Raw genomic sequence first — 22,195 nt, 5'->3', positions numbered from 1 at the left:
TTGAGTTTTGTGGCTGCAGATGGGATGGATCCCCAGTTGGTTTAGTCTCCACATGGCCTTTCCTTCAGTTTCTGCTCTACTCTTTGTCCCTGTATTTCCTCCCGTGACTATTTTGTTCCCCCTTCTAAGGACTGAAGCATCCACATTCTGGCCTTCCTTCTTCTTGAGCGTCATAAGGACTGTAAATTATATCTTGGATGTTCCAAGCTTTTGGGCTAATTTCACCTTATCAGAAAGTGCATACCATGTGTGTTCTTTTGTGAATGTGTTACCTTACTCAAGATGATATTTTCTAGCTTTATCCATTTACATGCTAATTTCATGAAGTCATTGTGTTTAACTGCTGTGTAGTACACCATTGTGTTTATATACCATATTTTCTATATGTATTCTTTTGTCAAGCGATATCTGAGTTCTTTCCATTGAACATACTGGAGCATGTCTCCTTGTTTTATGTTGGAGCATCTTTTGGGTATATATCCAGGAAGAATATAGCTGTGTCCTCAGGTAGTACTATGTTCAATTTTCTCAGGAACTGCCAGACTGATTTACAACATGGTTTTAGCAGCATGCAGTTCCACCAGCCATGGAAAAGTGTTCTGCTTTCTACCCATCCTTGCCAATGTCTGCTATCACCTGCATTTTAGATCCTAGCCATTCTGACTGGTGTGAGGTGGAATATCAGGGTTGTTTCTCTGATGACCAAAGATATTGAACTTTTCTTTAAGTGTTTCTCAGCCATTAGAAATTCCTTGGTTGAGAATTCTTGCCTGTCTCTCTACCAATACCATGCTGTTTTTATCGCTATTGCTCTATAGTATAGTCTGAAGTCAGAGATGGTGATTACCCCAGATGTTAACGCAACCCACAAAACATATGGAGCATAGAAGAAAGGAAGACCAGGGTGTGGATGCTTCTTTCCTGCATTGAGGGGAGAACAAGATGATTGTGATAGGTGGAAGAAAAGGGGGCCAAGGAAGGAGAAAGGAGGGGGAGAAAATGAGAGTGGCAGCATCAGGATCTGGAGAAAATATGAGAAAAGTACAGACAATGAGGAAATTGAACAAAATTATGTAGTGGTGGTGGGGGTAAGGAATTGAGTATAGCCACCGGAGGTCCCAGACACCCAGGAAACATGAGGCTCCCAGGACCCAGAGGGGATGACTTTACCTGAAATAGGCAGAGAAGAGGGAGATGGATCCTGTAGAGATTTCCTCCAGCAGATATGCACAGCCTCTAGTTGAGGGATGGAGACACTCACCCACATTTTTAACCAGAAATGTTCCTGTCCAAAGGAAGAATGGCAAAAAAAAAAAAAAAGAGGAACAGAGATTGATGGAAGAGCCAACCAGTCATGCCCCACCTGGGGATCCACCATGTCTGTAGACACCAAACCCAACACTGTTGCCATGGTCAAGAGGCTCTGATAACAAGGGAGGCGAGGCCCTTAGTCCTGGGTAGGCCTGATGTCCTAGTGTAGGATTATGCTGGAGCGTTGAGGCAGTAGAGTGTGGGTGTCTGGGACATCACTTTCATACAGGCAAAGGGAAGGAAGGAGGTTGGCTGTGGAATGGGGGATTGGTGGATAGGTAACCAGAAAGTGGAATATCATTTGAGCGGTAAACGAATAGAATGATTGATTTAAAAAAAAGATATAAATTCAATACACTGGGCTGTTGGAATTAGGAGGGATTTAAAAAAAAAAAAAAAAAAAAAAAGCTTGCCATCAAGACTTGGCAATGCAATTGATCCCAGGGACCCACATGGTAGAAGTGATAACCAGTTCCTAAATGTTATCATCTGAACTTCCATATACTCTGTGTAATGTGCATATCCTCAAGCAGGTACACATAAATGGACATAATAAGTTCACCCATTTTGAAAGAAAGACTTATATGTTGAGAAATCAGTAATTATCATATAATTGACAATTTGGTGAAATCCACTTTGAAAAACTCTGTGCGTACAAGATAAAATATTTAGGGACAAATATAGCTCACTGAACCTATAAACCTTTTATAAACCTTTATTTCAGGAAAATTTCACTAAATGGTCCATTATTTCTAGTTAGCATCCAGAGATATGTAGGTTTTTACATGCAGTTCTAACCAGGAGCATAAACAATAAATTTGAAATACAAGTAGGTTGAGAGAGTGACCTTTTCAGTAATTCTGATAGAAGGCCATAGCTCAGGTGAAAGTACCTTGAAGACCTCAAATGGCTTTCAAGATAAGAATGCTCATTATTTCTTTAAAAAAAAAATAAGCCTAAGCCTAGGCAATCTGAAATGCCATACCATTTAAAACAAAATATGTTGTCCTAATAACAAGAATCTTAACAAATTTGTTTTTACCAAAGGAGATGCATCTCAATTAACTTTGTCATTCAACATCTAATTGCCTTTTCTGCTTTCTGGAAATTTAGATCCTACTCTGAGTGTAAAGCATTTTCTGGCCTATAGCTAATCAATTCATGGGCAGCTGCGCCCTAAAACACTATACATTTATAATTATAAAAATTTCATGCTGTGTGTGTTTTAAACTAATTTTGCAGTGCTATAAATGATGATAACTCAACTAAAATATTATTAAAATTAAATATGTAAAGTTAAACAGAACTCTAAACAAAACATTTTGTTTATACTGTTACAGCATCTGTTAGTCTAACAGACCCTTCTGTGTAATTATTGACGGGGTCTACATAACAGCTCTCTTACCACTAAATTAACTGAATTTACAAAATACAGCAAATCTGTAATTGAAATATGTTTCGAGATTCTCACACACATGTATTGCAAAATGAACGTATCATTCAAATGATACACATAAAGATGAGTATGATTCAGGAGGCATTCCACAGCATGAGAAATGCATCAACTACCGGCATCGCTTTTTCTCCCAGCATCCTTGTGATTTCAACACTGCCAATATAAATATTCCATTCTTTATGCTGCAGAGGAACTCTGTAGGACTTAACATAATGTTCATTTGTATTTTATGACAAGTGCCTTTTTACTATAGCTCTTGTGTTTGAAGAGGATACACTTTCACTGGGACTCAGTTTCTCCATTCAGCAGTCATATGGCATTGTTGCATTGATCCTTACTATTCAAACTGACTTTTGTGTTCTTGAAATGCAGCTCACAAAAGGTGAAATTGAAATTGCCAAAAATGACCTACTGAAAGGGTCAGAAAGTCAATTGCAGGGGACAAGCTGGTGACATAAATGAGGGAAGCATGACAGAGTTGAATCGATGATGCCTGTCAAGAATAATTGTAGGCACTTCGCTAAGCATCATATTGCTCAGTGAAAATCACAAATTTGCATTTGAGGCCAAATATTCATGGGTTAAATGTTTTCAAATCTGATTAAAGTCCTTCTTTTTATTGAATGAGTCAAATTTAATATATATCTGTCCACTATCACTGTCCAAAAGAAAGAGATAGCTAGGAATGCTGAGACCAAATTTCTAATAAAAACTTTTCTGAATTAATATACTTTAGAAAAGTGTGATACATATCACTGTTTACCCAGAAACAAATTTCTCAAGAAATTATCTCAACAATATTAGTTAAATATTTGCGTGAAGTCTGGGGTTTGATATAGGATATTTTTATATATTTGCTGGCTTATTCACAAGATCTTTACCACGTTCTACTCTAGCTTCATGCAATAAATATTTTTAGTTTTTAAATAAATACCTTGAGAATTTCATACATTATATTATTATATTTAAACCCTTCCTCAACTCTCCTCAGAACCACTCTCTATTGTGACTCTGTGCGTGCGTGTGCGTGTGTGTGTGTGTGTGTCTGTCTGTGTGTGTTTCCTCCTGAGGAGTGGAAGTTACTGACCATTTATTCTGCCAGGACTTGATTTAATATGGCTTGAGCATACCCAGGCTTTATGCATGGCACACTACTACTGTTGTGTTCTGAAACTTGTCTTTCAGTCATTCACTGCCATCTTCTGAAATAATCTATGAGAATTGAAAGTAGGAGCTGTGATGGAAGTGTGTCATTTAGGGCAAGCATTCCACATTCTCTCATTCTGTTCACTTTAGGTCTTCATGGTAAATATCATTTTCTGCAAAAAAATATAACTTCACTATTTAAATATGAGTTTAATGGTTAATCATTATGAGTTGCTTTAATACTATGATTTTGTAGCAGGCTAATAGCAGAAGGTTCTTCCTAGGGCCTATGACCTATTTACTTGAATTTTGATCCTGATAATAGTACCAAGGCTATATTTTATTACAAAACAACATTAAGTGTAAGATTTTTGTTAATATGTATATCATGATGGGAGTCATCCTTTTATGAACTTGGATAATAGTTCTAAGGCCCAAGTGTGAAAGTTTTAATCCCAACTTGAATGGAGAACAAAACAATCAAGTGAGCCAGAAGGAGGGAGAGAGGGACCAGGGTGGGATATTGAAGAGGGAACAATAAAGTGGAAACAGAATTGGGAATGGGCGGAGACAGGAGAGAAGCCCAAAGGGCAAGGAGAATAAATAGAAATATGCAGCCGGCTCAGAACACCCCAGAAACAACTCACAGACTATATGAAGTTCATGAAAAAACAGAGGCCAAAAAAAAAAAAAAAAAGAAGAAAAAAAGAAAACCCGTTATGCTTAATCTTTACACACCAAGAAAACTTTGACTAATTCCAGGTTACATCTTGTTTTACATGTACTTTATGCTTATTGTAACTAGTAAGATTTTAATGCACACTATCAAATCTTTAAAAAATAATCAAGTACTGATTAAAAATATATTAGTATACTTTTATGCAAAAATGCTTAAAATCTGTACATTTATCTTGGTTTTTTAAAATAAAGTTGTTCAATTAAAAAAATGAAATATGCAGCAGTGTGCAGTGGGGAAAAGAAGGAACCACAAGAATGTTCCAGACACCAGGTATGTGGGAGGCTCCCAGAACCCAGTATAAATGACATTAGCCAAAATGCCCAACAATGAGAAGATATAACCTGAAGAGACCACATCCAATAGATATACATGACCCCCAGTTGAGGGGTGGGGTCACCCAACCATCTCAATATTCTAAATTCAGAATTGTTCCTGTGTAAAAGTAATTCTGGGGCAAAAAATGGAGCAGAGACTAATGGAAAGTTCACCCAGAGACCACCCCTCCTTGGGATCTGCCCAGGAGCAGAGACACCAAACCTGATACTATTGCTGATGGCAAGATGTGCTTGCTGACTGGAGCCTGGCATAGCTGTCACCTGAGAAGCTCTACCAGAAGCTGACTGAGACAGATGTAGATACTTACAACCAACTATTGGATTGAGTCTGGACAATACAGTAGAAGAGGTAGGAAAAAGGCTGAAGAAGCTGAAAGAGATTGCAATCCCATAGGAAGAGCAACAATCAATTAATTAATCAGAATCCTCAGAGCTCCCAGGGACTAAGCCACCAACTAAAGAGCATACAAGGGTTTGTCTATGGCCCCCATTACATATGTAACAGAAGATTTCCTTGTCTGGTCACAATGAGAGGGGATTCACTTGGTCCTATAGAAACTTGATCCCCCAGAGAAGGGGGATACTAGAGGTTACAGTGGATGGTGGAGTGGAGGAGCACCTCTTAGAGGTGAAGTACAGGGGAGGGGTGTGGATGTGCTCCTGGAGATGGAACTGGGAAGAGGGACAACATTTGACATATAAATAAATAAAATAATTAGAAAAAAAATTACTTTCCATATTAGCTACATGTCTTGTAATAAAATACCCCAGAAAAGCAACTTAAAGAACAAAGTGCTAATTTGGTTTATAGGTCCAGTGGATACAGGCTGTCACAGTGAAGATAGAATGGTTGTAAGTGTTAGAGACAGCAGGTTACATTGTGTCCACACTTAATGAATTCAGGTAAGAAAAAAAAGAATGTTCTCAGCTCCTTTTGTTCCTTAAACTTATTCTAAGACTACCCATGAAATACTAATTTTAAGTAGTTAAAATTACTTGTTATCAAATAAAAATAACTTGTTATCAAATAATAACTTTTTATCAAATAAAAATAACTTGTTATCAAATAAAAATAACTTATCAGAGAACTATATACACATGTATTTCCATGATGATTTTAAGTCCCAGTAGGTTGACAATAATTAACCATCAGATATTCTTTGATTTCTTTACATTGGTAACATTCTTTCTTAGCTTATATATTTATTTAATATTTTTCTTGCCATTTATACTGTTCATATATTTCCCTCCTTAAACTCCTCTAAGATCTTCTCCCACAGTGTCATGTCCTGTTTCTGACAAAAACAAAAGGAAAACAAAGTTCCAATAAGTTAAAAAAAAACTCAAATAAAATGAAACAATGAATGCCTATACATGGAAAGAAGAAAGAGGAAGAGGAGGAGGAGAGGGAGGAGAGGAGGAGAGAAGGAGAAGAAAATATTTATGGAGCTCACTCTATGTTATCCAACTATTCTTGAGCATGAGGTCTGTCCTGGAAGAATTTGACTAATACTTCCAATAGCCCTTCACTGAGGAAACAAAAATTTCTTTTCTAAGTAAATATAAATTTCAAATAGCTTCTTGGTTAGTGATAGGGCTTCTGTTTTTTATTTCTTTGTATTGGAATTTTTGTTGAGTTTGAAACTAGGTACAATATGCTATCACAGTCTCTGAGTTCATATAAGTCATTTCTGTTGTGTCTGGTTGATGCTGCTTAGAATCTGTTTTTGTTTGTTTGCTTGTTTATCTTCTTTTACAGTCCAGATTTTATTCTCCTCCCTGTCTACCCTCCAACTGTTCCACATCCCACACCTCCCCACTCACCCCATGTCTGTGTCCTAGAGAAATCACCACTCCCACCAAACTAGACCTTCTCAGTCCCTGGGGCCCTAAATCTTTCTAAGGATAAGTGCATCTTCTCTGAGTTCAGACCCTGAAGTCTTCTGCTATATATGTGTTGGGGGCCTATGATAAGCTCCTGTTGGCTGTCTGGTTGGTGCCTCAGTGTTTGAGAGATCTCTTGGGTCCAGGTTAGTTGAGAATGCTGGTCTTCCAATAGGGTAGTCCACCTCCTCAGTGTTTTTCAGCCTTTCCCTAATCTAACCACAGTGGTCACTAGCTTCTGTCCATTGACTGGGTATAAATATCTGCACTTAACTCTTTCAGCTACTTGTTGGGCCTTTCTAAGGGCAGTCATTATAGGTCCCTGTTTGTGAGCATACATCAGTATTCATGTCAGTTATTGGGGCCTCCTTCTGAGCTGAATCCAAATTCGGGCCTGTCACTGGACCTCCTCTCCTTCAGTCTCTTCTCCATTTTTGTTCCTGCAGTTTTTTTCAGGCAGGAACAATTCTGGGTCAAACTTTTTCACTGTGGGATAGCACTCCACCTCTCCAATTGATGTCTTGTCTTTCTACTGGAGGTGGACTCTACACGTTCCCTGTCCTCACTGTTGAGAATTTCATGTCCCACCTTTTGAGTCCTGAAAGTCTCTTACCTCCCAGGTCTGAAGTACAATCTAGAGACAACCCCCACCCCAAACTCATAAGGTTGCCTGTTTCTGTACTTTCTTCTAACCCTCTGGGCTTCACTCCTAATCATGTTTCTTTTTTCCCTCCCTGTCCCCTACTATACCCAGGTACCTCCCTCCCTCTGAGCACCATTCCATGATTGTTTTTTCTCCCTCCCAACTAAAATGGAGGCATCCTTACTTGGGTTCTGAATGGAAAGTTTTGAGGAAGACATCTTGTGTAGTGCTGAGTGCTCTAAACTTTCTCACATTCTTCCCATTGCCATGTTTTGCATCTGTGTGTTAATTATGATCCAGCACAAAATAAAGCCCCTCTGATGAAGGCTGGATGATGTGATAAGCTATGGGTTTAGCAATGTGTCATTAGGAGTCATTTTATTTCTTTCCTTGTTGTTGTTGTTGTTGTCTTTTAGCAAAATAATACTAGTGTTGTTATTTCCTGAAACCTATGACTTATATAGTTTCAGATTGTGGGCCACTATGTCAGTATCAAGTAAGGCTTCCATTGAATGGAGTGGACCATAAATCAAAACACAAACAGAAACTAAACAGAAAATGAACACACAAAAACAAACCAAAGCAAAGGGTTGGTTACTTTGTTTCCATTGGAACCACTATTATAGTCCTATATTACAGGTTGTTGTCATAGGTCACATGAATTGTAGCTTTGAGAAGACAAATAAAAATAAATAGATTTTTGAATGCTCATGTCATGATTGTTTATATTATTATTATTATTATTATTATTATTATTATTATTATTATTATTAATGCATTTAGTTTCCTTGAGACTAATATTGTAATTTTCTCTATTTTTCTAAGGCAGAAGCTTAGGTTCTTAAGTTAATATATCACTTATATTCATGAAACTGCACTTCATGCACTTTTTTTGTAAAAATAGATTTCCCATAAGAACTGAGGTACTATTTCCTTGGTGTGTGTCCAAAGAATTATATATCCTACTGTATAGATATTTGCTCTGTCCTGCTCTTTGACACTCTACTCACAATCATTAAAAATGGAAACAAACTAAATGTCCTTCAGTTAATGAATAAAAGTTAAAATATGGTAATACTCACAATGGAACACTTTATAGATATAAAAAATAAAATGTGCTAGTAAATGGGTCACACAAGTAACCAAGACCCAGACAAAAACAAAATATTACCTCTTATTTGTCAATCAAGCCTCCAAATTATTAGTATGTGATGTGGAATAATTGCAGAAAGTCAAGAAAAAATGACCATTCTGGGGAGGTGAGCTCTAGAAGCTCAATAGAACACGGGATATAAATAGGAGGTGTCTTCTGGGGAGGGAAAAAAGGCAGTTCACTGTGAGCGAAAATGTGGGAGGTAAGATAGGTGACACATAGGAGGACTGAAAAGCTTAGGGAACATGTTGTTTCTCACTTACTTAAAATTTCATGTGTATCTATGTGTGTGTGTGTGTGTGTGTGTGTGTGTGTGTAATCTTTATAATGATAGATATATCTCAGAATTCTGAAAATTATTAGTTCTAAACATTTTACACAGTTATGTAGCACAAAATTTATGACTAAGCTAAAATTCTGTAAATGTAATTTAAACCACCTTCTACTTTTCACATTTGCCTCATTCAAGACTTTGCTTATATGCATTATCTTCCATAATATGCTCTAGGTAGCATAAATTATTACTTTTTATTGAAATATCATGTGGTGCAGCCAGCTTGCTGGCTGAGCTGCAAAAGTCACTTGCCTTGGAAACCTAATGACTTGAGAAAACATACCTACATCCATGTTTTCAACTACAACAATGACAAAAAATTACTGTATTCTCTAATGTCATTAAAGCTGAACTATGGGGATATCAGTACATTTATTTTAAAAAGTTGTTAAAATTTTCTCTGCAGTTTATTTTGAAATGATATTTGATAGAGATATAATGGATATAAATCAACATATATTAAATATATTAAAATATATTTAAATCTATTAAATATATACAATGCAGTGAGTTATTTTGATGTCTTTAAAATTATCTTCCACTTTGATTTTAAAGGATTTTTTTAATGCCAAATAAATAAAAATTGAATGCTTCTTTAAAGAAAAATATCAAAAATTAAACCAAAAACCTCTTTTCAAAATTTATCAGTTATAACAGGTATGAAACAACTATGCATGTGTTTAATGGTTGAATGTGGTTTAGTAGGTATGACTACCTTAGAACATTTTTGTTTCCACATAGGTCCTATTTATTCAGTAAAGTGACCTTACCTGATTTGTTTATTGGAGATTATCTGTCTTTGTTTGTAAGCTAGGTGATGGCTTAATGTAAAATTTTTAAAATATGTCCTGCTCTTGCTGTTTATAAATGTCTTTATATTTATAGTTTTAGCTTATCCTGGAATCAAATCTTTGATTCAGAATTTACATGAAAGCATTCTGTGGCTTTTCTCTCTACGTTATAGAATAGTATTTCATTATTTCTAGAGTAGTTTTATTCTATTTTACTTGTTCTATGTAAATATTTCATCTTCAAATTTCAGTGCCAATTAAACATTACTATATGTGCATGACATTTTAACATCTATTTAAACGACTAAGTTTAAATTTTGTTCTTCAACACTGAGATCTCTGAGTGAACATGAGCTTTTCTTTTTATCAGATACTCTCTTCATTTACATCTCAGATGTTAAACCCTTCAACCAATCCTGTCCTCCCTCCTTTTTAACAGTGCCAAATAGAGAAGAGTAGGAATGGATAATAAAGCAGATGACAGTACTCATTCATGCACAAATCCAAGCCAGTTAAACAAATATTCTTTGAAAAACTTTTATTGATTGAATTTATTCTTGAAACTTTCATATGTGTAGATCATGCATTATAGGGTTACCTAAGGCTTACTCTCACCCACTGTTCGCTCTTTCTCTTTTTCCTGCCATCCTTTCTCTCCTTTACAAGTCCTGTCATGGCTGGTGACAGACTCAGTCTTGTGAAGGCCTCGTCCAAGCAACCACTGGTGGCTGTGAAATCATATTTGCAATGGTTGTGTTTCACCCTTGAGATGTCATTCTGTAACTCTGGGCCTTATCTTTTCAATAAATAATTTTATTTCACAATTTCACGAACCTTGGCAGTAGATTCTACCTAGAGAAAATATTTGATGCTAAAGATTTATATGGCAGTGACTACAGACATTTGAAAAGCTAGGAGAGGGTCTAATATGATCAGTTAGGCAAAAAGTAATATTGATAAGTTTCTGCTTATTGAAAGATATACATGACAGTATTTTTTTCTGGGAAAGAACTGGCTTTAAACCTCTAATGTAAACTTGGGAATCACCACCTTCATTCCTTGGGCAAATGATATGACATGCAAGTAACCATAATAAAAGCATTAATGATAACTTGTATTATCCCAAGAAACAATGAATTTGTCTATTTAGACACTATTCACCCTATACATGGTTTGTAATACTGTAGTCATTTTATAGGTCTAAGTAAATCTAATATATCAATAAATGTATAGAATGATTTTTCATTTCTTGTAAGATTAATAATACTCTTTTATCATTTCAGCCACATTTCCCAGGTAACAATACTGTCACACTTAATTAGATGTAAACAAGAAACAAGAGCATAGAATTTACTAACATACTATTTTCAGGGAGTTCCTAGATGTTATAATTAGACAAGATAAGCAATTCACAGCTTGAGTATTTATTTTTGTATCACATACTTTATTATATATTTTATATATATATGAAACAGCATATTTAATTGTTGCTGCTACCTTTTTAAATCACCATATTATAAAAAGTAAAGCATTATCACAATGTTTTCTGTAACTTTATATAGTTTGAGGCTGTACACATAAATTCTTAATGTATTTTGAGTTAAAAATAATAGTTTTACTAATGGTCAAATACTCATCTGTTGACGATATCATTTCTCATTGACTAGTCATGGTTTCCTTGATGATAGTTTTTTGGTCATTAGATTAGTTATTTTTCTTGTTGCTTTAACAGTATACCCAGGGGAAGCAAGTTAACTAAGGAAGGGCTTATTCTGCTCTAGAGTCAAAGTCATAGTACATCAGAGCAGAGGAATAATGACTACAATGATTTAAGGATACTGGTCACATTGAAGCCACAGTCTGGAAGCTAGGAGCAATAAATGCTAATGCTCAGAATACATCTCAACTGTTAATATATTTTTAACTTAATATGCTTAATTTTTGAGAGGTGTATGTGTATGTGTGTTTGTGTATGTGTGTGATGCATATGTGTAGTATACTGTTATATGTCAAATAATCTATAATAAACAGGCCAAGATGTTTAGCTATTCTGGGTAATTTCTCAAAAGCATTACCAGAGGTTTGACTTGAGTTGAATATATATGGATATATAGTCACATATACAAGTGTACTATATATAATATGATTATTGTATATATAGTACATTTGTATATTGTTATGCACTCATGCTGCCAATGTTTCTGTGAGTATTCACATATAAGTTAAAATAATATAAATTTAACTTAGAGAAATGTCCAAGTTTTTTTTTAATGATTAACCCTCACAGTCATATATGCTTGTTTTAATGTATAAGTTCTTTTTTTCTGTAACTACCTGCTTGTAAGATATACTGGTCCAGCACTGGCCATCTCCTACCAAATGATAGAATAGAATAAAGTAATCATATGTTCCAGAAAAAATATTCTATAAACCAATCCAACAAAATAGAGAGAAATTGTAGAATTATAGAAATAGAAAAGTTACATGAGCTTTAGAAAAATATTCATTTTTTAAGAAAGAAAAGGACAAAATTTAGAGAAAAATATAGATCCTGAAACTTATACCAAGAAAACACAATTGTAAGGGTATTATCACAGACTTGAAGAACAAAACTTGACTAATGAACAACTTAAAGTTTTACTCATAAAGTATTATTTGCTTTTAAAGTACTATTTACATAACTACACTTAAGCATAATTTCTACATTAAAATGTAATTTATCCTGGTCGTATATCTTATCACATACCATCATTTTATAAACACAGATTTTCAGTGTCTTATTATCCAATATGTTATCACATCAAAATAAGTTTTTGGATATTTCAATTAATGATGACTCTGGGAGTACTTCATATTTATTCTTAATTCTTGAAATTTTGTCAGAAATAAAAATTCTCAGTTTTAGTTTTAGATGTGTAAGTCACAAAAATAGGGTATCTCTGTGTATAAATCTTTATTTTATTTCCATATACAGATGACACATTTTTTTATTTTGATATGTAGCAAAGAGTATTAATCCTATTCTTTAGTTGTTCTCACAAAAGTAGGTTACTTCCTAAGAAACCAGTGTCAGCATCATCTGTGACCTTATAAGATATAAAAATAAGTATAGATTTATCGAGTTCAGTGGTATATTGTCTGCGTTAGGTAAAAAATAAGAGTTTCAATGTATGAGGGGTTTTCTGGTGGTTTTATTTCCTTTATAGTAGTTTAAAACATTTCTATTCTAATTTTATCTTTTTATTATCCCACAAATGTGAATACACACAGGGTCATGCAACTTACTTTCTTGACACCTCTGTGTGTCTCAAGGTTTTAACTTTGGTACATTTAGGCTAAACATTGGGGGTTTTCTTGAATTTTTTATTGGACATTCTTTGCATTTACATTTCAGAAGTTATCCTCTTCCCTGAATCTTATGCCCCCTCCCCCTCCCATTGCCACAATTCAAGTACTCCCTCTCCCAGCAACCCTCTCCCACCTCAGCACCTTGGTGTTCCCCTGTAGTGGGAAAACCAGTCTTCTCTGGACTAAAGGCCTCTCCTCCCATTGATGCCAGAAAATGCTATCCACTGCTTCATATGCACCGAGGACCATGGGTTTCTCCATGCAAACTCTTTGGTGGGTGTTTTAGTCCATGGGAGCTGTGGTAGATTTGGTTAGTTGATCAATTTGTTCTTCCCATGAGGTTGCAGACCCTCTCAGCTTCTTCATTCCTTTTTATAGCGCCTTCATTGGGGACCACTTGTTCAGTATGATGGTTAGTTGAAAGCTTCTCTCCTCTGTATCAGTATGGCTTTGGCAGAGCCTCTGAGGAAGCATCCATATCAGGTTCCTGTTGGTAAGCACTACTTGGCATCAGCAGTAGTGCTTGGGTTTATTGGGCACATATGGGGTGTATCCCAAGGTGAGGCAGTCTCTGGATGATCTTTTCTCCAATCCCTCCTCCTCCGTTTGTCCCATTTTTTTCTCCCATGAGCATTTTGTTCTCCCTTCTATGAAGGGCTGAGGCCTCTACCTTCTGGTTTTCCTTCTCTTTGAGCTTCATAAGTTCTGTGAATTGATTCTTGGTTATTCTGAGCTTTTTGGGCAAGTATCTGCTTTTAAGTGAGTACATGCATGAGTGTTCTTAGCTAACAAGAAATTCTAGCAGCAGTGTCAGCAGACTCTCAACCCTTTAAAGGCAGATTGTTTATACCAGTACTGTAAAAAATAAAGAAATTCATTCCACTGGGAACAACAATATGAAAAAACGTATAAACATCACAAAGAAATTGTGCTGTCACATTCAGCAAATTTTCTCAAAGTCACATTTTCAGTTATGACAATGGAGGTAGCTTAGGTTAAATAATTTGATGTGAGGAAGAACCCACAGAGCCATGTCATCTTCTAGCCATCTCTTGGTTTGAATTTGCCTGCTATGTGAATTCATGGAGAAAAGTAACAACAGACAATGTAAAAATTCCAAAACTCTTTATATTCTGAAACACTTAGGAGAAAAATTGGGCCTCGTATGTGTTTTGGAATTTCAACTCCCTCCCCCCAGTAACACAACTTCTGTAACAGTGTCACATCTAACCCCAAAAGGCCACACCTCCTGATCATTCAAAACAGTTGAACTAACTGGAGACAAAGCACTCGAAAAATGAGCCTATGAATCCATTTAATTTACAGCATTCTACTTTGTGGCACCCATAGGCTTGTACCCTATCATAATGCAAAATTTAATCTAACATCAAATTCCCCATAGTCATTCAGTCTTAAGACTGCTTAAACCTTCAAAATCCTTACTCTGTTTTGAGACTTGAAGAAACCTAGGAACTGTAAATTCCTGTAAAATCGGAAAGGAAATCATGTAATTCCAAAATATAATAGAACATATTACACATTACCTTTTAAGACACTGAAGTAAACCAAGACAGAAACCTAGTGGGCACATTAATGTAATAATTTAGACACTCCAAGTTCAGTGTTAGAGGGTTTAGATGGTTCCGCCCTTCCTGCTTTGCTGTCTGCAGCACCCTCTCCAACCACCTCAGGCTTGTTCTATTTATTCCATTTTAGCAGCTCTCTTTGGGCAGGTATCCTATGATTCGGGCATTTCCAGTATGTTTCAGTCTCCAATACCGTCCAGACTCAGCCTTCACAGCCTCACTCAGTGGCTTCTCTAGGTTTCCATGCAGAAAGAGCCCCTGATAAGTGCCTGGCTTCAGTGTCTTTTGTAAGCATGGAGAAAAGTTTATAATCTCTTTCTGTCCTTCTTGACTATAAATCCAGAACTATGTGATTTAAACACACATTTTTTTTTCCTTGCTGGGGTTAGCATCTGACTTACTCCTTAAAGTATATTTGCATAAACTTTTTCAGGTTGGTCAGGCCTAGGAAATTCATCAGACCTTTTATTTTCATGTATTTAGAGATTATCTCAGGGGTTTCTCCTGAGGGTTTTACTGCCTTTATTCCATTTAGCATCTGTCATTTATTTAATATTTTCTCTTACCAGAGCAAATTATTTTTTCTTTTTGGCCTATTTGTTCTTTTTCCTTATAGATCTGTTGTACTGGTTGACTTTGTGTCAACTTGACACATGCTGGAGTTTTCATAGAGAAAGAGCCACAGTTGAAAAAAAAATGCCTCTATGAGATTCAGCTGAAAAGCATTTTCTCAACTAGTGATCAAGCGAGGAGGGCCCAGCACATTGTGGGTGGTGCCATCCCTGGGCTGGTACTCTTGCTTTCTCTGAGAAAGCAAGTTGAATTTGTAGAATGCCTTAGGAAAGATGGCCATTTTTACAATGTTTATCGTTCCTACCCATGAGCATGGGAGATCCTTCCATCTTCTGAGGTCTTCTTCAACTGCCTTCTTCAGAGACTTGAAGGATCATAAAGATTCTTCACTAGCATGATTATGGTCACACCAAGATATTTTATATTCTTTGTGAGTATTGTGAAGGGAGTCGATTCTCTAATTCCTTTTTGAGCCTGTTTGTCCTTTGAATAGAGGAAGGCTACTGATTTGTTTGAGTTAATTTTCTAACCAGCCAATTTGCTGAAGGTGTTTATCAGATGTAAAAGCTCCCTGGTGAAATTTTTGGGGTCACTTTAATATACTATTATGTCATCAGGAATTGTGATATTTTGACTTCTGCCTTTCCAATTTTTTTCCCTTTAAACTTTTTTTGCTGTCAGATTGCCCTGGATAGTACTTCTAGTACTATATTGAATAGGTAGAGAGAGAGTGGACAGCCTTATCTTTTACCTGATTTTAGTGGGATTGCTACAAGTTTCTCACCATTTACTTTGATGCTGGCTACTGGTTTGCTGTATATTGCTTTTACTCTGTTTAAGTGTGTGCCTTGAATACCCAACCTTTCCAAGTCTTTTAAAATGAAGTGGTGTTGAATTTTGTCAAATGCTTTCTCAGCATCTAGAAAGATAATCATGAGATTTATTTTTCTTTGAGCTTTTTTATATAGTAGATAACATTGATGGATTTCTGTATATTGAGCCATCCTTGCACCCTTGAGATGAAGCCTACTTGATCATGGTGAATGATTTTTTGATGTGTTCTTGGATTCGGTTTGCAATAATTTTATTGAATATTTTCTCATCAATGTTCATTAAGGAAATTGGTCTAAAATTCTCTTCCTTTGTAGGTTCTTCGTGTGGTTTAGGACTAAGTATAATTGCAACTTCGAAATATGAGTTGGGTAGTATTCCCTCTGTTTCGCTTTTGTGGAATAGTTTGGAGAGTATTGGTATTAGGTCTACTATGAAGGTCTGAGAGAATTCTTCACTAAACCCATCAAATCCTGAGCTATTTCTGTTGGGAGCTTTTTGATGACTGCTTCTATTTCTTTAGGGGTTATGGGGCCATTTAAATGGTTTATCTGATCCCAATTTAACTTTGGTACCTGGCATCAGTCTAGAAAATTGTTCATTTCCTCTATATTTTCTAGTTTTGTTGAGTATATGCTTTTGTAGTACTATCTGATAATTTCTTAAATTTCCTCAGTTTTTGTTGTTATGTCTCCCCTTTCATTTCTGATTTTGTCAATTTTGATACTCCCTTTGAACACTCTGGTTACTCTGGTTAAGGGTTTATTAATCTTGTTCATTTTCTATAAAAAAAACTAAACAAAACAAACAAAACTCTTGGTTGATTCTTTGTATAGTCTTTTTTGTTTTTTTAACAACTTTATTTTAAAAACAAAGATAAATGTACAAATTTTAAGCATTTTTGCATTAAAGTATAGGAATACATTTTTGTCAGAACTTAGTTTTTTTGTTTTTTGTTTTTTTTTTTTAAGGTTTGATATGGTCATTAAGATCTTAGAAGTTACAATGAGCATAAAGTACATGTAAACCAGGATGTAACCTGGAATAAAAAAGTTTTCTTGATGTGTAAGGATTAAGCATAATGTTTTTTTAATTTTCTTATTTTTTCTTTTCTTAAACTTCATATAGTCTGTGAGTTGTTTCTAGGTTGTTTAGAGCTTGCTGGGCTTAGTATCCAATTATCAGTGACTGCATATTATGTCTGTTCTTTTGTGACTGTGTTATCTAATTAAGGATGATATTATCTACATGCATCCATTTTCTTAAGAATTTCATAAAGTCATTGTTTCTGATAGCTGAGTAGTAGTCCAGTGTAAATGTACCACAATTTTTGTATTCATTCATCTACTGAAGGACATCTGGGTTCTTTCCAGCTTCTGGCTATTTTAAATAGAGCTGCAATGAACATTATGGTGCATGTGTCTTTGTTGTATGTTGGAGCTTCTCTGGGGTATATGCCCAGAAGTGGAATAACTGGGTCTTCAGGTAGTATTATGTCCAGTTTTCTGAGGTATCACCAGACTGATTTCCAGAGTGTTTGTACCAGTTTATAACCCCACCAACAGTGGAGAAGTGTTCCAATTTCTCTGAATCCTTGCGGGCATTTGCTGTCATCTAAATTTTTGATCTTGGCCAATCTAACTGATGTGAGGTGGAATCTCAGGGTTGTTTTGATTTGCATTTCCCTGATGGCTAATGATGTCAAGCACTTCCTTTGATGCTTCTCAGCTATTTGATATTCCTCAATTGATAATTTTTTGTTTAGTTCTTTAACCCATTTTTAAAAGGGTTGTTTGATTCTCTGTTTTCTAGCTTCTTGAGTTCTTTGTATACCTTGGATATTAGGCCACTATCTGATGTGGGGTTGGTAAAGATCTTTTCCCGCTCTGTTGGTTGTCGTTTTGTTTCCTTGACAGTGCCATTAGCCTTACAGATATTTTGCAATATCATTAACTCTCATTTGTCAATCTTTGACCTTAGAGCACAAACCATTGGTGTACTGTTCATGAAATTTTCTCTTGTGCCTATGTGTTCAAAGGTATTCCCTATTTTCTCATCTAATAGTTTCAGTGTACCTGGTTTAATGTGTAGATCTTTGATTCACTTGCACTTGAGCTTTGTACAAGGAGATAAGAAAGGGTCTATTTTCATTCTTCTGCATGCTGAGTGCCAGTTAGACCAACATCATTTGTTGAATAGGCTGTCCTTTTTCCATTGAATGTTTACAGCTCCTTTGTCAAAAATCTGGTGACCATATACATGAGGGCTCATTTCTGGATCTTCTATTCTACTCCATTGATCCACATGCCTACTTTTGTACCGGTACCATGCAGTTTTTAGCACGTTTGCCTTGTAATATAGCTTGAGGTAAGGGATAGTGTTTCCGGCAGATGTTTTCTTGTTGTTGAGCATCAATTTCACTATTCTAGGTCTTTTGTTATTCCAGATAAAATTTCACATTGATCTTTCCAACTCTATGAAGAACTGGGATGGTGTTTTGATGGGGATAGCTTTGAATCTGTAGACTGCTTTTGGTAGGATGGCCATTTTTACAATGTTGATCCTTCCAATCCATGAGCATGGGTGATCTTTCCATTTTTTGAGACCTTCCTCGATTTCCTTTCTTAAAGGTTTGAAGTTCTTGTCATACAGATCCTTAACTTGCTTAGGTAGAGTCACACCAAGGTATTTCATAGAGTTTGTGACTACTGTGAAGGGTATCTTTTCATAATTTCTTTCTCCACATAATTGTCCTTTGAGTAGAGAAAGGCTACTGATTTGTTTGAGTAAATTCCTTATCCAGCCACTTTGCTGAACTTGTTTATCAGCTGTAGGAGTTCTCTGGTGGAATTTGTGGAGTCACTTAAGTACACTATCATGTCACCTGCAAATAGTGATGTTTTTACTATTTATTTTCAATTTGTATCCCTTTAATTTCCTTTTGCTGTCTAATTGCTCCATCCAGGACTTCCAGTACTATGTTAAATAGGTAAGGGGAGAAAAGGCAGCCTTGTAGCGTCCCTGATTTTAATGGGATTCCTTCAAGTTTCCCACCGTTAAGTTTGATGTTGGCTGTTGGTTTGCTGTATATTGCTTTTATTATGTTTAAGTATGGGCCTTGCATACCTATTCTTTCCAAGACTTTTAACATGCAGGGTTGTTGAATTTTGTCAAATGCTTTCTCAGCATCTAGTGAGATGACCATATTTTTTTTTTCTTTGAGTTTGTTTATATGGTGGATTACATTAATGGATTTCTGTATATTAAATTATCCCTGCATCCCAGGAATGAAACCTAATTGATTTTGGTGAATAATCATTTTGATGTGTTCTTGGATTCAGTTTGCAAGGATTTTGTTGAGTATTTTTGCATCAATGTTCATAAGTGAGATTGGTCTGGAGTTCTCTTTCCTTGTAGGGTCTTTGTGTGGTTTAGGAACCAGGGTTACTGTAGTCTCATAAAAAGAGTTAGGTAGCATTCCATCTGTTTATATTTTGTGGAATAGTTTGGAGAGTATTGGTATTAGGTGGTCAATAAATATCTGATCAAATCTGCCCTGAACCCATTTGTACCTGGGCTTTTTTTGGTTGTTTTGATGAATACTTCTATTTCTTTAGGTGTTATGGAATTATTTAGATGGTTTACCTGATCCTGGATTAACTTTAGTATCTGGTATCTGTCTAGGAATTCTTCCATTTCTTCTGTATTTTCCAGCTTTGTTAAGTATAGGCTTTTATAGTAGGATCTAATGATTTCTTGAATTTCCTCAATTTTAGTTATTATGTCTCCACTTTTATTTCTTATTTTGTTAATTTGGTACTCTCTCCTTTCCTTCCAGTAAGTCTGGCTAAGGGTTTATCAATCTTCTTAATTTTCTCAAAGAACTAGCTCTTGGTTTCGTTGATTTTTTGAATGGTTCATTTTGTTTCTATTTGGTCAATTTCTGCCCTAAGTCTGATTATTTATTACCATCTATTCCTCTTGGAGGTATTTGATTCCTTTGGTCTAGAGCTTTCAACTGTGCTGTCAAGTTGCTAGTATATGCTTTCTCCAGTTTCTTTTTGAAGTACTCAGAGCTATGAGTTTTCCTCTCAGTACTGTTTCATTGCATCCCATAGCTTTGGTTATGTTGTGTTTTTGTTTTCATTAAATTCTAGAAAATCCTTAATTTCTTTCTTTATTTCTTCTTTGACCCTGCTATTGTTTAATAGAGCATTGTTTAGTTTCCATGTGCATATGGGCTCTTCGTTATCTTTTTTGTTATTAAAGAGCAGCCTTAGACCATGGTGATCTGAAAGGATGCATGGGAGTATTTCAATCTTCTTATATCTAGTGATATTCTTTTTGAGACGATTTATGTGGTCAATTTTCAAGAAGGTGCTGTGAGGTACAGAGAAGAAGTTGTATACTTTTGTTTTAGGATGATATGTACTATAGATATCTGTTAATTCCAGTTGGTTCAAAACCTCTGCTAGTTTTAATGTTTCTTTGTTCAGTTTCTGTATTCATGGTCTGTTTATTGGTGAGAGTGGGGTATTGAGGCTTCCCAATATTATTGTGTGGGGTGCTATGTATTTTTTTGAGCTTTAGTAGGGTTTCTTTTTATGAATATGGGTGCTCTTGTATTTAGAGCATATACAATAAGGATTGAGAGTTCCTCGTGACAAGTTTTTCCTGTAACTAGTTAAAAGTGTCCTTCCTTCTCTTTCTCTGATTACTTTTGGTTGAATATCTACTTTATATGCTTCTTGGAGACCTTTGCTTGGAAGTGTTTTTCCCAACTTTTTACTCTGAGATAGTGTCTCTGTTTGTCTCCGAGATGAGTTTCCTGTATGCAGCAAAATGCTGGGTTTTGGTTATGTATCCAGTCTTATAGCCTATATCATTTTATTGGGGAATTGGGTCCATTTATGTTAACAGATATTAAGGAATAGTGTTTTCTATTTCCTGCTATTTTTGCTTTTGGAGGTAGAATTGTGCCTGTGTATCTTCCTTCTTTTGGTTTTCTTGCTTAGGAGTTTTCTTGTTTTTACTATGATGTAGTTCCCCTCATTGTATTGGGTTTTCCACCTATAATTTGTTGTAGTACTTGGTTTGTGGTCAGATATTGTGTAAATTTAATTTTGTCTTGGAATATCTTAGTCTCTCTATCTATGGTGATTGAGAGTTTTGCTGGTTAAAGCAGCTTTGGCTGACACTTGTGCTTTGTTAGGGTCTGCATGATGTGTGCCCAGGATCTTCTAGCTTTCATAGTCTCTGTTGAGAAATCGGGTGTGATTCTGATGGTCTACCTTTATATGTTACATGACCCTTCTTCCGTACTGCTTTTACTATTCTTTCTTTGCTTTGGGAACTTGGCATTTTGACTATTATGTGTCCGGAGGGACTTCTTTTCTGGTCCAACCTATTTGGAGTTCTGTATGCTTGTTTTATACTCATGGTCATCTCATTCTTAAGGGTAAGAAAGTTTTCTTCTGCGATTTTGTTGAAGATATTTACTGTGCCTCTTAGTTGATATTCTTCACCCTCTTCTATATCTGTTATCCTTAGGTTTGGTCTTCTCATTGTTTTCTGGATTTCCTGGACATTTTGGGTTAGGACATTTTTGGTTGTTGCATCTTCTCTGACTGTTTTTTCTGTGTTTTCGATGTTGTCTTCAGCCCCTGTGATTCTCTCTTCCATCTTTTGTAGTCTGTTGAAAATGCTTCCATCTGTGATTTCTGATTTTTTTTTTAGGTTTTCTAACTCTAGGGTTGTCTCTTTTAGTGTTTCCTTTATTGTGTCCATTTCCGTTTTAGATACCTTCTTCCATTCCTTCATCTCTTTGGTTCTGTTTTTCTCTAGTTCTTTGAGTTCTTTGAGTGTTTTAGTTATTTCTTCTTTGAAAGCTTCTAATTTTTATGCTTTTCCTCCTGTTCTTGTTTAAGTATCTCTATCATCATCTTGAAGTATACTTTCGGGTCTGAGTCTTCTTTTTCTGGAGTGTTTGGCATTCTGCTGTTTGCTGTAATGGGAGAGCTGGATTCTGGTGTTGCCCAATTGTCTTGGTTTCCCTGGTGTACATT

The sequence above is a fragment of the Micromys minutus genome (genome assembly GCF_963924665.1).
Source record: "Micromys minutus genome assembly, chromosome: 2".
Taxonomy (NCBI): Eukaryota; Metazoa; Chordata; class Mammalia; order Rodentia; family Muridae; genus Micromys; species Micromys minutus.
Note: the sequence above shows the minus strand (reverse complement) of the source record.